The sequence below is a fragment of the Manis javanica genome, chromosome 9 (assembly GCF_040802235.1).
Source record: "Manis javanica isolate MJ-LG chromosome 9, MJ_LKY, whole genome shotgun sequence".
NCBI classification, from domain to species: domain Eukaryota; kingdom Metazoa; phylum Chordata; class Mammalia; order Pholidota; family Manidae; genus Manis; species Manis javanica.
In genome coordinates this window covers 112,483,546-112,498,709 of record NC_133164.1, presented here as the reverse complement: position 1 = coordinate 112,498,709, position 15,164 = coordinate 112,483,546, and the positions used below count along the sequence as shown (strand labels likewise).

The 15,164-nt window shown below is 42.0% G+C and overlaps 1 protein-coding gene and 1 long non-coding RNA gene across 2 annotated transcripts in view; one reads left to right on the top strand and one right to left on the bottom strand.

Annotated features, from left to right (window-relative positions):
- The window catches only part of LOC140843457 (uncharacterized), a 355,326-nt gene that overhangs the window by 39,718 nt on the left and 300,444 nt on the right, over nt 1–15,164 (top strand). The gene's annotated exons all lie outside the window — the stretch shown is intronic.
- CDH20 (cadherin 20) overlaps nt 1–15,164 on the bottom strand; it is a 189,524-nt gene that overhangs the window by 173,631 nt on the left and 729 nt on the right. The gene's annotated exons all lie outside the window — the stretch shown is intronic.

Below are 15,164 nucleotides of genomic sequence, written 5' to 3'. Positions count from 1 at the left end.
GACACATCAACTCAAGACCTGTGGGAGTCCAGTCCTAGAACCTGGTGCTGGGTTATTGAAGAGAGTACAGTTTTGTTAGAAGGTTAAGTGTTCTGCCAGAAAAGGAGAATGGAGCTTGGAGATCAGCAGTAATTATATGCTAAAACAAATTTTAAAAGTGCAATAGAATGGAGAGAAAAACCTAGATTCTTTGGATACTTCTTAAGACTGGACACAAAAAGACATTCCTAAGCCACATGAAATGCACTGGCTGCCTAAGTAGTTGAGAGGCACTTTTCGGGGGAAGACGGTAGGGCACTGTATTGTACTGGCAAGCACAGCGGCATGGGGTCCTGGCATCCAGTCTCAGGCTAGTCAGCTACTATGTGACCACTGGAGAGCAACTTAAACTCAGTAGATTCAAACAGCATTCCGGAATTCCTTAATGCAGTCTAAATGTGACAGATACATCAATAAGCTTTATTGGTTGAAATGTCACTGTTATGGACTGAATGTATGTGCCTCCCTCAAATTTATATCTTGAAGCCCCAACCTTCCACCCAGTGTGATTATATTTGAATAAGGATGTAATTAAGGTTGAATGAGGCCCATAAGGGTGGGGCCTGATCTGATAGGGTTAGTGTCCTTATAAGAAGGGACACCAGACCTCTCTCTGTCTCTTCCGTCCCTCTCTCTCCTCTTTCTCTTTCTCATTTCAGTCTTTCTCCCCACGCATACACAAAGAGATCGCATGGGCCCAGTGAGAAGGCAGCCATCTCTACTCGAGGGGAGAACTCTCACTAAATACCCCCTGCTGGCACCTTGATCTTGGACTTCCAGTCTCCAGAACCATGAGAAAATAAGTTTCTGTTGTTTTAGCCATGCTGTCCATGCTATTTTTTTATGGCAGCCCTAGTAGACTGATATACTATCATTGCCTTAATTGTCTAGTTATCCTCTTAAATCTTCAACTCATGTTAGTTTGGGGAGATACATACCAAACTACACTGTGGTGAGCTACAACGTGAGGTTGACCAAAACATCCCATTTTGATAATTTTCCCTTTGTTTATCACATGCATGTGGCAATTTAGTTTATATAGCACTTTGGCTTAATTTGCTGCATTTGGTTTTTACTCTGAGTTTGGAGAGATATGCCTTGAATGAACATGTTCTAATTCTCAGTGCAGAACCTCTAGGTGCTGAATCTGTAGATATTCATGGAAAAATAATTGTCACTATACTGTGTAGGAGTGAATCTCTGAAAAGTGTATGCTAACAACAGTGAACAGGGCATCCTTCTTTACACGGCAAAAACAAGAATGGAATCATTACGGGATCCATAGGAAATATTCATTAAGAATTTAAAAGTCCTTCTACATTATCCTATTTCCGGGATGTCACACATTCATACATTTCAACCTGGGAAGCCATATTCAGATAACGGCAGTGCTTTAGGTTCAACTTGCAAATGAGTATTTCAAACTGCTAATAGTTAATGAATTTCTCTAGGTTTTCCTTGGGCACGTGCCAGCTTCCAGGACCTAAATCCACCTGTTCATTTTGGATTTGGGTTGAATTTGCTAGGAGGAGGCAGATGGTGAAAGTCAAACAGAAGATTTTTAGCTGGTGCGGCACAGAGAACAGATTTGCCAAAATGCCACCTGGTGCCTGAAATTCAGAGAAGAGAGCCACTAACAATGGTTAGTTGTTCTGGTAATTCCTGTCTTTCAGCCACTCCTGAAGACTGTACATTTGAACCCCAGCAATCTTAAACCTTTAAAGCACAGCATAGGTGCAGTTTAAAAATAAACTTCTCTGGCACCTCACAAAGGTACACCGAGATTCCAGGGAATGAACATCAGATGTACTTATTCGTATTTTTTAAAAGCTGAACGTTTTTCCCCTTTTCCACTCAATTCTGCTTTGTTGCTCCTTCTCCGCACCCTTCCTCACCTCCCATTTTCTTCTCAGCCCTAGCTGTGCTCTTGTGCAGCTGCCCTCCCAGCCCTGCAGCCCGCCCCTTCCTGAAACGGCAGTAACAGCCTGGAGCCCCCACCTTCCTGTGGCTGTGTGTATCTGACAGTGAGCTGACTGGGACTCTGGACACAGAACATTCCAGCACGCTGACACAGCAGAATGTTTAGGGGCGTTGCACCAGGCCATGGTGTCAATGAGCCCCCACCATTCCACGTGGGGAACTCTGTGCCACAGAAAAGGGGTACATCCTGTCTCTGCTTTGAAGAAGTTATGACTCAGTTCGGGGGAGAGAAGATACACACCTGCGACAACCCCATCACTGGTGAAAATGCGAGCAAATACGGTGCACAAATATAGTTTAGTACAGGGAGTCTTGGGGATGGGCGAGAGAAATCTATGACTAATCATGTGAGGCCTCATTCAGGAAGCAGTTTTGTGTTATCTTATGGGAAAAAGGATTAGGAAAAAGTTTCAGAGAGATGTGGTTTCCTCAAGAAGTGAGGGTAACATGAGCAAGGCTGTGGCAGAAACAGTTCCTGAGAGTGGAAGAATGAGGAAAGGACTTTTTTGGCATGGAAAACCTATACTTTCATTTATAAGCCATTTGTTGAGACTTAAAATGTCCCAGTAGATCAAAGAAATAATATGAAATCAATTGTAGCCTGATGAAGGGTTGCACGTGCATGGCTGTGAACACATGAAATAGGGCATGGGGAACCCCTCTTGCAAAGGCAACGCTCATTCACCCAGGAAGCATTTTTATTGCTATAGTCACCAATCATTGAAACTATATTGGGTTCTTTAAATACATAGAACACTGGAAGGAGGCCAGTTGAAAATAATTGGCCAAAAATATCTCATAAATGTTAGAAAAAAACATTAGGACATGTTCATCTCAAAAGGAAGAAGAGTGTGGTCTGAATTTCTTAGTCTCTAAAGAGCTACATAGGGGTTTTCCCCTCCTGAATTATACTGGGAAAACTCTGGATTATTCTGGAGGCAGGCCATGTAGAAAAGGGTAGAGAAGAGGTAAGATGTAATGTGGCTGCTCTAAGGAAAATCATTATTTCGAGTTTATTGACAGCACCTCATCTCTTTAATTATAGCTTTGTTGACACCTATTCACTTTGCATGCATAGAATCCTTGTGAATTTATATTCCAGTTTGTGCCAAAACCAGAGAAATGTTTAAGAGAGATGGTATTTTTGTTTACGTGTTTTTGTTATTGGCAAACAGTCTTGGGTCTGTTAGACCTGGGATTGTGTTACAGGGACAAAAACTTCCTGGGCTGACTTTCTTGGCACCTCCTGGTGCTCCTTGCCATCCGACCCATCCTTTTATAAAATCACAGAGCTCTATGGGAGCAAAGAACAAGGACAAGAATACAACTGATGAACCATCGAGTTATCTGGTGTACCCAGCAGAAAGTAAGCCTGGCTCTGCCCTGGTGAGTATGGCCCACCAGCACCGCGGGACCAGGAGGGAGTTGCTGAGCTAAGACAGGAGGGAAATGAGAAACTTTCAAGCTTGGGCATGTGGACTGTACTTCTGAGACATGCTCATCTTTTTAAAAATCGAATTGCTAGATCCCTGGGCTTACCTGTATTCAAGTCAAAGGCCCAGAACACTTCCTTAGTCAAGTATATAAATGATTTTGCATAATTTACAACTTCACGTGATTCTGATTTTCATTCTTTCAATTAGTGTAGGTAATGATCATTGAATTAAACTATGCAATTAACTTCATATCTACCTAGACTGCCCTTTTCTTGCCAAGCCTCAAAGAGAAAAGTGTGTGTCAAACCTGCATTTTATTTTAGTATTTTTGTGTCCCTTGAAAAATGCTACTTACACTCATAAAGAAAGAATACTTGTCAGAAGGTATGCCTTTCAATTTTTTAAAAAACAAATTTTTTTCCCTGAGCTTCTTCCATAAATTGTTTATTGTTCAATATGGCTGTGACTTGTCACTGCAGTTACTTATTTTTGATGCCTTCAATGTGGTTTAAATATTTATTTTACCCAGCACCAAATGTATAGAAAGTTTCCTTTTGTCTCAAAGATGCAAGAGTTAGCTTTCGTGTCTGCCACAGGACCTTAATAAGGTGGGGTTGGGATGGGGAAGGGACATAGCAGATCTCTTTCACTTGTAGGTGGGATATCATCATGAAACAAACTCCTAATACTGATGCATTTCCTCCCTCCCCTTATGGTGACTAAAGCCTGGCCTTAGAGGTCATTCTTTTTTCTCCTTTATATGTCATTCACTCCTGCTCCAATTTTTCAGATCCCCTTGCCAGTAACTTCTAAAGGTACCATGACTTAAGGCCAGCTGCACTTTTCAGAATTATGAATGAAGGTAGAGATTGACGCCATATGGCTTTGACATGCATTGACTCGAGGGGCTTGGTCGTCCAGGGTCAAGGAACTGGCAGCACCACTTGGCTGTAAAATTCCTCAACATTCATAGGACAGTTTCCTTCTCAGGTCAATTCCTAGTTTATTCTCTTGGACTCCCATGAATAACCCCTCTGATCCTACATTCTGGGTAGTTTGTGTCTGATGGACAGCAGGCCTTCATATTTTCACTCTCTATGCTCCATACTTCTTCAAATTGTAGAGATGCTTCCTATGACTCATGTTCATTTAGGATACAGCTTGGTTCTTGATTTAGAATATTTCTCACCATAAAGTGTATCAAAAATACTCTTTATAAAAAAAAGTCTCCCCCTACGGAATAATGTAAAAACTAGGGGAAATCTGTGAATAAAACATCAGTGCAGTAATTTCCATTCCACTTCACAAAGTCATATAAATGTTCTTCAAGCCACCATCTGACATGGTGGAATGATCCCTCTATGAGTAAATGTTATGATAAGAGGCTCAGCTATTTTAGACATGTGCCTGGGTGGGCTGTGAACATACACCATGAGACTATTTCATTAGCAGATGACCCCAATCATCAGCAGAGGAAGAACTCTGAGATCCATAGGGCCCAGCTAAGCCTCCTGCCTTTTGACAAAACGGCCACCCTACAGAGAGCTGCACAGATGCCATTTTAAGTCCCAGGATAAGTACTTGGGTGGCCTCCCACCACTACCTTGATGCTTTGCAAGAATGATAAACATAGAATTATGGACTTCAATAAGCGTTGAAGCGCATGTGTGCACCAGGGCAGCAGTAAGTTTAGAAAGCAAATGCTCAACTGTGTTTATGTTTGGGGCTAATTACTGTCTGCAGTGAGCATGGAAGAGCACGGATGAAAGTCACCAGATTTAATGTGCAAAGCTGAAGTTACCTTCCACTACATCAGAGTTACAAGGAGGCCGAATCCAGTGCTCTCTGGAAGAATGGCTCAGATCTTTGTCTTTTTGGCACTGGAATAATTAAGGCAGAGAAAATAGTTTTAAAAATTCATTTGGTTTTATGAAATACCCAATGAAGTAATCATAAAACAGAAGATAATCCAACAGGATAATCACGATCAGAAGACAGTACAATCTCTAATGATATCATTGTCTAAAACATTTGACCATTAGAATTTCCTAAATCTGTGGAAATGAAAGTTATCAATCTTGTTTTCACACTATTAATTTTAGCCTGGAGTCCTGGTTTCTAATTCTCTAATTTATAGAATAGTGTCCAAAATGCCATTACCAATCTTTCTTCTATAGACATTAAAAAAAAAAACAAAAAAAAAACCCCACCTATTTTGCTCATTTAAAGTCGACCCATAGCAATTTGCACTATTTGAAGTGGACAATATTACAGATAATAGAAGACAGCAAATAAGTTTTTAAATGATGTACTTTAGTCTTTGGAAGATATTTTAGGTATTTGCGTTTAAACAGTCTTTGCCTCAAACTCTAGAAATTGCCATCATTTCAAACAAAATAGTGTATCCCTTCTGAAAGGATGAGGTGGTGTGATGTAGTGGTTATAAAACAGACTTTGTGACATTGGACTCTCTCGAGTTACAGTAATAAGGCTGGAATTACTAGCTGTGTGATCTTGGACAAGTTGCTTAACTTCTCTGGGACTCAGGTTCCTCAGTTACAACGTGGTGATGATACCAGTTCCTGCTTCATAGGGTTCTTATCAGGAATAGCTGGGATAATGCTGGTGATGTGCCTTACATGGGGCCTGGCACCTTTAGGAAGTGATTCTTAGTCTATAAAGCACATGGTAAGATTCTGTCTCCTGCTTAGTGCATTTACCCCTATGGTTCTGAATATGTGGATTAAAGAAAACAGAAATATTGCTTTTATTTACATAATTACTGAGAATAGCTACAAGGTCAGGAATTGCCTATAAAAAAGTGCTCATATACACGAGGGTGAGGAAACAGCCTGGAGAAAATCAGGTGCATCCTCCCGTCTGTGCAAAGATTCCCATAGGCCGGTCATCTGCACGCTTCCCTCTGAGGACTGAGAGCTCGCTACTCCCCCGGGGAGGTCGCTCCAAAGTAGGACACTTCATCACGAGGAGGCTCATCATTATAGTCAGATCAGATGTGCTTCTTGTAGTTTCCATTCAGGGGTCCCGGTTCAGTTCTCCATGGCAATACGGAACAAATTTAATTTCTGTTTTATGTGAAGATATTCAGATACTTGAAGATGACTGTTATGGGCCCTCTAAGTCTTTTCTATGCCATGTCGGCCATTTTTGAAGCCTTCAGCGGCTTCTCTTGTTGAAAGGCATGTTTTTGAGCCCTGGTAGGCCAGTGGCTATTTTCTAGATATGACTCAGGTAGGCTGTGAAGAGTAGACCAGAACAGGACATGTCAGGTGTGTCCTGACCAAGACAAAGCAAAACCAGGAAAGAGTTGGTATCAAGAGGCCCGAATTTGAGTCCCAGCTCGGCCTTCCCTTAGCTGAGAGAGGCCTTGGGCCTGCCAACTCTGCCTCCACGTGGTCTGTTTTCCTCACTGGCATTTGTTCACGTTAAATTTCGTCTTGTTAGATTTCGCCCGTCCTATCAGCCTTTGCTCCTACTTCTCCATCTAATGTGTTATTTATCCCTTCTGGCTTCAATAAACTTACAAATATGATTGGCATACTGTCATGCGTGCATCCATGCCACCAGTTAAAGCAAAGTGTAGTACATGTCAGGTCCAAACAGAGGCCTGCCATAGAGCACTCACAATCTATACTAGGTTAACCGTCATTTCATTTGTTAAAGAGCTATTTATTTATTGAGTATGACTGTGTGCTGGGCATGTGCTGGGTTCAGGGGATGTAATGAACAGGAGCATCCCCATTCCGTCCTCCTGTAATCTGGAATAGTAACTGGCATTTTTGGGCACTGTAGTTTAAAATTTTTCAACCGTTGTACCAATCTTTGTTGGTACAAAGATGTAATCACAGCAATCTCTTGATCACCCTGTTTGGGCTCCAAGGGAAATGAGTTTACTAGAAAAGATATTAGTGAAAGGATGTTGTCTTAATTTTTTCTCTTAGCATTTTATCTACTTTTTTTTTTTTTTAGAAATCATCTATGATATGGCCAGCATAACTATGATAATTACCTTTATTTGGAAAATGGATGACCTACCCTTACACTGAAACTGTGTGCTTTGATAAGCAGTGCATGGAAGCTGAACCCTGCTCAGTGGCAGTGGTTCTCAATCAGGGGCGGTTTTGCTTTGCTGGGAGGCTTTGACAGTGTCTGCAGATGTGCATGGTGTTCATACTGGAGAAAGGGGGCTACTGGGATCTCGCGGGTAGTGACCAGGGATGCAGCCCAACATCCTACATTGCACAGGGCAGCTCTTTTCTCACCCTTCCAATAAAGTATTAAGGCTTATCTGCCCCCAAATGTCAGCATTGGGGAGGGTAAGAAACCTTGCTGTAGGGCAGGCACTGTAACTGCATGGTTAGTATTACAAACTTGGGAGAGTCTTTGGTTTGAAGTCTGCCCTTACTGACCACTTAACCCTGTGCCTCAGTTTATGCATCTGCAGAATGAAGATGATAACAATATTAGCATCACTTAGAGGGGTGATAAGGTCATGCACGTGAAGTGCAGTGGCCCAGAGGCAAGGACTATGTAAGTGGTGGTCATTTTTCTGTCTGCGTTCTCTGTGCATGCTGTCCATTTTAATTGACAGAAGCAGCTCTCTAGAAATATCCAAAGAAATGGATAGCACTTCCATATCATGAAGAAATCTGTTGTTTGCCTGTGTTTAAAAAACAACCCTCGACAATTTGGTCTCCAAATGTTCGCCTGCCCCACGAATTGGATGGTAGCCTCTGTGCTTAGCTGCCTCGAGTATTTCACTGAGATGCTGAACTGCCAAAAGGATTAACATTTTAATGACTACTCAAGGATTTTATCTCCAAATATGAGTATGCCTCACATTTTTAGACTGAAATAAATGGACACAATATTATGGAGGTGAGAGCAGAGGCTAAGAAGTAAAAGTAGGTAACGTTTTAATGCTTCAAGAACTATAATGTTAACAAAGATGTACTTTGATTGCTAGGTACTATTTGCTTTAAATACAGTTTGTAGTGGTATTAATGATGGCTCCCCAAAAAGTAATTTAATATTTATTTATAAGATAAACATCCTTGGGAGTTTTTGTCAGTTTGTGTAAAGTATGGGCACAGATTCAGATACTTATTTAATATCCTGAAAGGCTTACAAGACACATGCCGTCAAGGATGGCTTCTTTCAAAGATGTGATGGTGGCGCCATTGCAGATTCATACTACAGATGAGGCCTCCGGGGCAGGGAGTCAGGGTATTTGAAGAGGCGAGATACTGGGCCTTGAGTTAGGAAATGAAGATTAGGAAACCTTTGGGCCTATGTGTGTGTGGATGGCTGTACAGAGATGCCTGTAATGTTAGGTTGGTTTTTCCCAGACCTTTTAAAAATGTGGTAAATAAGTGATACTGTCCATTCTACATGTCTATTCAAAACATTTGTACGGAAAAAAGATCTTAGATGCAAAGACTGAGTGTTCACTTCCATCTGTTTTGATACTCATATCAGAATGCTAATAATCTTTCAAATAAAAATATATTTTGTTGCCTTTAGAAATTACTTATAAATGAAATTCCTTTAGCCAATTTCTAATTAAATTGCTAAGTGAAATTAGTTCTGCTGTTTTAGAAACAAATTATGGTAAGTTCATCGATTAATCTTTATAGGTTACAAACAAGCTACCTGTTAGACCTTGATAAGGGGTTTGAAGATGTTGACTTTATAAAATGGAATGAACTGATAATAAACATGATATCAAATGTACATTATTCCTTCTGGAAAATATTATACAATAGCTTTAACCAGATTTTTATAAATACATCTAAAATACTTACTCAGATACACACTTAAAAGGTTTAACCATTTACATCAGCTTCTATGTAATAAACTTTTAATTTATCTATGGAAAGTGGAACCCCAAATTTGTTTCCATCTGAAGATAGAGCTAGAGAACAAGAAAGCTGCAGTGTGCATCTTTCCTTGCTATTTTGACCATAACCTTAACTCTAATCCTTGTAAACAACTCTCTCTGGGAACAAGGGGTAATTGAATCTTCATGCTAATTCTATCCTGGTTTCCTCTTGACTACTAGCTCCCAATTATGCCAACATATTACACTATGCACTGTTCTTTAGGAAAACAGTAAGACCACCTTGTTCATTCAGCTAAGGTCAGACCTAAAAAAGCGAAAACAAACCAAAACAAAACACAACACAGGCTGATGGAAGGATTTTGGTAAAAGGTTAGCATAGCTTATTTTAATTATAAATCAGGGGCAGGACCAGATATATGTAAGTGTATTGGCCACAAGTCATTGCAGTGTAGGTTTCTGTCCTTTCGGGTGATTTTGAACATAAAGTTGCAGTTGCATGTTGGACTTGACTATTTGGCCAGTATGTCAAACAAACTTCTATGACAACCAGGTGTGGCCATTGCCATGAGATGAAATTATTATTAATTACCCTTTAATTAGTTGATACATCAGAGGATATGAGGCCATTTAGTGATAATTGGTCTGACTAATAGTACTTCAAGGCTGGACTCTGTGTGATGACTTGTTATGAGTAATAGCCATTTGGTAAATTGCCATCTTCACTATAAATAGATACTGTGAAGTTTTAACAACTTACATGTGCATAAAACCATTCAATGTTTAGGCAAGACTAAAAAAAAAAGCAGGGGGTTTTCCTCTTTTCTTACCACCTCATACCTACACCAGAGAATTGCCAATAATTATTACTATTGGTCACAGCATAGCTTGCTTGCCAGTTTAGAGAAAGAATTTGAAGTAGCAAATGCAATTCAAGAATTTAATTTAAAATATTCTAAGTTCTTCTAACTTGGAGACTCCATTAAATCATTTTAATTTTCTTTATGAAAAATGAAACCAACACACATATACTGAGACTCTACCACATGTAAGATTCCAGCTAGGAGCTACAGTCTAAAGAAATATCTTTTTTACCCAAGATAACTTTACGCTTAATGTGGTCATAATAAACTCTTAAGGTTTTTATTAGATTGTCAAACATTCCTATAAATAGCAAAAATGCCACCATTTCACACAAATTGTGCATGTCTTGGACTTTTGCACTTGCATGTTTTTTTTTTTTACTTGACGCCAACCCTTTACTACTTTGAAAGAAGAAATGAATGGTATTGTTATAACTTTGCCTTGCATATTTTCATAAGATCTAACAGTTCATAGCTTTCCTTACTCTTATTGTAGTTATTCACTGATGTGTCCCCATACCGAATGTTCTTTTATGATTCCTTAAACTTAAAAAAAAAATCACATATACCTTGAGGGGAATTGGACCATTTCCCTTTTGCACTCACTTGAGTAATGTTTGCAGTTAAATATTTTTAGGGCTCTAAAATAAAGTTAATCCATATGTAATTTGGAATGTTCATTCTTAGCTAGACAGTCCTGGTTAGTGAGAGACGGGCAGATTATTCTGCAAAACTATTTAGCAAACCATGAACAGCAATTTAATGAGAAAAGCCTAAATTTCTCTTTAAAATGGGTTGTTGCCATAATTTAAGGTGGCAATACGATTTTCTATTTTTAATTGCTATAGACAGTGCATTTTTAAAGTAGAATTTTGTCTTCTGAAAGCTAGATAGTTCCATAATTTTGTACTACTTATGCTTTATGACACTTCAGTAAGCATTCGGCCTTTGCAGTCCCTTTCCATTCATGATGGAAAAAAGAAACTAAAGGTTAGAAAAGAAAGTTTTGTGCCTCTTAAACAAATTGAGACACAACTGATATCTTGGAGAAACGAAGTATTTCTCTTTATGAGACTTTATGACCTTATGTAATTTATAATTTAGTATGCTTTCTTTATAATGTTGTGCTTTTATTCTCAGAAAAATTATACTTTATACTGACACTTAAAGATGTTGCTTTTTAATTTAAATAATGAGAATTTTGCTTCTATTTCATGTCAATATCAGGATTCACAGAGGGTTTGAGCCCAATAAATAACATGGTTTTTCCTTTCCCCTGCCCCAGACAGTACTTAATGCTCTCTATAGTCCTTAATTTACGTATTTCTTCACTTGCAAAAGTCATTTCAGAAGGAATTCATGACAGTGCCATCTTTTAGTAAATAGCAGTAAGTCAAAGTCTACTGCCTTTGGTAACTGTAGATACTGAGCTGCTTAAAAGCACCTTTAGCACTTAGAATATGTTTTCTTCTGTCTCTAAGTTAGTATGAAAATATAGAGAAGTTTATTCAATTAAGTGTGAAAGATTAATCACTAGGCAGTATGTTTCACAATAGAAAATAATTAAATGTCAAAAATGGAATATTTACTTCTTAAACCTTATATGTGTGTGAGAAAAATTGTTGGATAGGCATAAAAATCTGGTGCTATTTGCATATATTTTGATTGAGCTGAAACTCAAACTGCACCTAACTAAAACTTCTTCATTAATGCTGGAATTACCTCAGGCATTCATTCCTACCATCGTTTCCCCTACTGTTTTTAGAAGATGAGGAACTTTACATATCTCAGATCTCCAGTACTCCCAGTGTTCTGGGGATAGGAATATGCTTTTCTTTTTCCTTTTCGAAGACGAACCAGGATTTTTTCCAAAGGACCATCGTGGTGAAACAAGTGAAGATAAAAGTGATGTGTGACTTTTCTTTTTCTCCCTTGCTCTTATTTTCACTGCTCTGCACTAACGATTGCAACACCACCCGATCAGAATGAACAATTAACTGTCTAATTATTCCGGTCACACCAACTCACAATGAAATCTTTATTCCGTGTTTACAGCCATCTCTGGCAGAGGCTGTCTTGCTGTTGCTAAACTAAGAAGAACTGCCCTTCGGCTCCTCTTGGCCTCAGCTGCCTTGGTTGCAGCCTTGGATGCCAATAATCAGACTGCTTTTTCTTCCAAAGTGGACACTTTTTTTTTTAGGGTGAAAAGACCTATTCTCATCATCCCCCCATATATTCTGGCTGATTTATGTTCTAGTTCCCGAAGCTCTTCCTTCCGTATCACTTTACATTTTTCCTCTCTCCATAGAACACCACCAGGCAAAACCCCATTTTAAGTTCAAAATTGTAAAAAATGTTTAACCAAACACTGCTCATTACTATGAGGGAAAGACAAATACAACGACTGGTTTATGGGCAGAGTGAAGTCAAGGAAATCCCTCCTGCTTTTCTAAAACTGCTAATTTTCTAGCTCAAAAGGCATTCAATAACTTTTCCACAAGGGGAAAACATACCCACTTTTCAGTGGCTCTCTTGATTACTTCCAACTATTTACTTAAATTCACCAACAGCTGCATGTCTTTGAGAAGCTTCAGAACTTCGGGAATATACAAATATATAAGGGGCTGAGAGAGTACATCTGAATCTCTTTGAAATGACAAGGGAAAACTCTTGCATGGTACAGACAGTGATGGAGAAGTTAACACCAATCCATAGGTAAGAAGAAGACGGTACCTTCACAGGGAAGGAGAAACACCTGGCCTTACCCTCTGGCCCATTTGGTGGAGTCCCCTTCCAGAATCTGAGAGCAGATGACAGCTGCTGAGTTCTTGGCCCTATACTACACTCAGCAGTTTTTCAAGAAGAACATTTTCTTGCTCTGTGTGGATGATGGCACCTCCCTTTCCATTCAGGTCTCCAAACCCTATGTGATAGTTCCCCAAACAACCCTTCCAGCTCGCCCCTCGGCCCTCAGTACTCACTACATTCATAGTGCCTCTCCTGTGAGAACTGGGTCATAAAATTTTACAGGGGAGAAAGGTAGGAGGGGGCGTTTCAGAAGTATAAACACTGATTAAACTCCTGGGCAACTCTCCCCAAATGAAAGATCATTTTTCTACAAGTATGCACAAGAATGTCAAGAATGCTAAGTCATTTTTATGTTTGTACACTCCTTTTCCATTTTAATTTTACACTGCCACATGGTACGCACTGCTAAAAATGTGTCTCCGTAACTGCAGTTTAAGCAAACTTTTCACAAAACATTAAAATCTCCTATTTTATAGGCTCTCCTTTCCCAGGATGCTCAAAGCATTATTTGGATACAAAATCAGATCATCTCATGACAGCTCTCCTATTCGAAAGGCATGGCCGCTACTCCTGCATCGGCCAACAGGGCAAATCAGAAGCACTGGAAAGGAAAGGTCACCCCAGAGTCAGTGGCAACAGCTTAAGTGGACCTGGAGAGCTTGGTTCCAGTTTATACTACTTCCCACTCGCTCTGCATTTGTCTCTTTCTCTGTCTGGCAGGAAGGGATGTGGCCAACAAGGAGGCTTGACCTCATCTCCTGTACTTGGCTGAACTGTGACACGCTGTTCTCCCACACTCTCTCCCTGTTCTCTGCGCCATCAGCTGGCCAAGCCTGCGCCCTAGAGCAGCTCTGTCCAGGGGCCAAGCCAAAAGGAGGCGACCGCAGGTGCCCTCGTGGCTGCCTGCAGTGTTGGGGATGGAAGCCTGCCCCTGCCAGGTAACCTGCGCAGCGGGACTATGAAGGTCACGCTGAGGGAGAAATAAACTTCCAGGTTATATAAAGACAAGAAAGGAACAAGCTGGGTCGGGTATGGGGGTCAAGATGGGCAGTGCCTCCATGGTTCCTCAAGCAGATGAGGCTAAGAAAAGTAAGCACGTATTTACTGGTAGCATTGGTGCAAGCCCATTATTCAGCCACGACTTTTTGTTGCTTCTGTGGTTCTTAAGTAGATCCAGGTCTGATACCAAAGCAGCCCCGAGGGGTCATTTCCCTGGGTGGAGAGAGACTAGTCGGGGCCAGGGGACATTTTATTTGGGGAGGGGCAGACTCAGTTTCCAGGGGCTGATCTGTAACAATCAGAAGAAAAATCCTTTCTGGCATGCATGCCATAATAACAACAGAATTGATAATTGTGATGATAATAACGGCACGGTAAACTCCAAATTACCAGGACACCAGCCACGCCAGCGCTCTGCTACCAGCCCTTTTGCTCTCTGCCTAGTGTCAGCAGGAAAAAAGCCTCTGGCGCTGCCTCCGGGACGGCCTCCAGGGTCCAGCCCCGCCCCCCGCCCCCAAGGTGGAGAGGCAGGCAGAGGCTCCTGCTTCAGCCAAAGTCCGGCCCAGCCTCTCCTGTTGCTAGGGGCAGGTTGGGACTCCGAGGTAGCGTTTTCTTTGCAAATCTGCAACTTTCACCCGGTATGACCCCTCGCCGCCCCCTCGCCCCCGCTGTTCCTCCACCCGGACCCCACGGCGAGTACAACCAGCAAAGCCCAAGCTGCCCGCGCGCAGTTCAGAGCTTTCCCTGCGAGTGTCGGGGCCCGGAGACAGGAAATCCGGGGGGCCAGCGACGTCCGGCAGGTGGCGGGGGCGCGAGGCACCACCGCCTTCTCCCCCCACGCGGCCGAGCTCCGGCGGGGGGCGAGGCGCGAGGCGCGGGCTGGGACCGGCCCCGCAGGCGCCCGGAGCCCCCCGGAGCCCTGGTCCCCGTTCCCCCTTCCCGGGCGTCCCCGCGCGGGGCACGCGGCCAGCGCCCCCCTCCCCCAACTCCGGCAGCCGCAGGGAGGCGCCGCCGGCCGCGGGAATGGCGAGGACGCAGCGGGGCCAGGCGCCCCGAGCCGCGCTCCTGGTGCCGTGTCCCGTGCCCGGTGCGCGCTGCCCCCGCGCGTCCGCCGGCCTCCCCGCGCCCACAGAGCCGCCCCCCTCCTCCGCGCTCCCCCAAAGTCCGGGGAACTCCAGC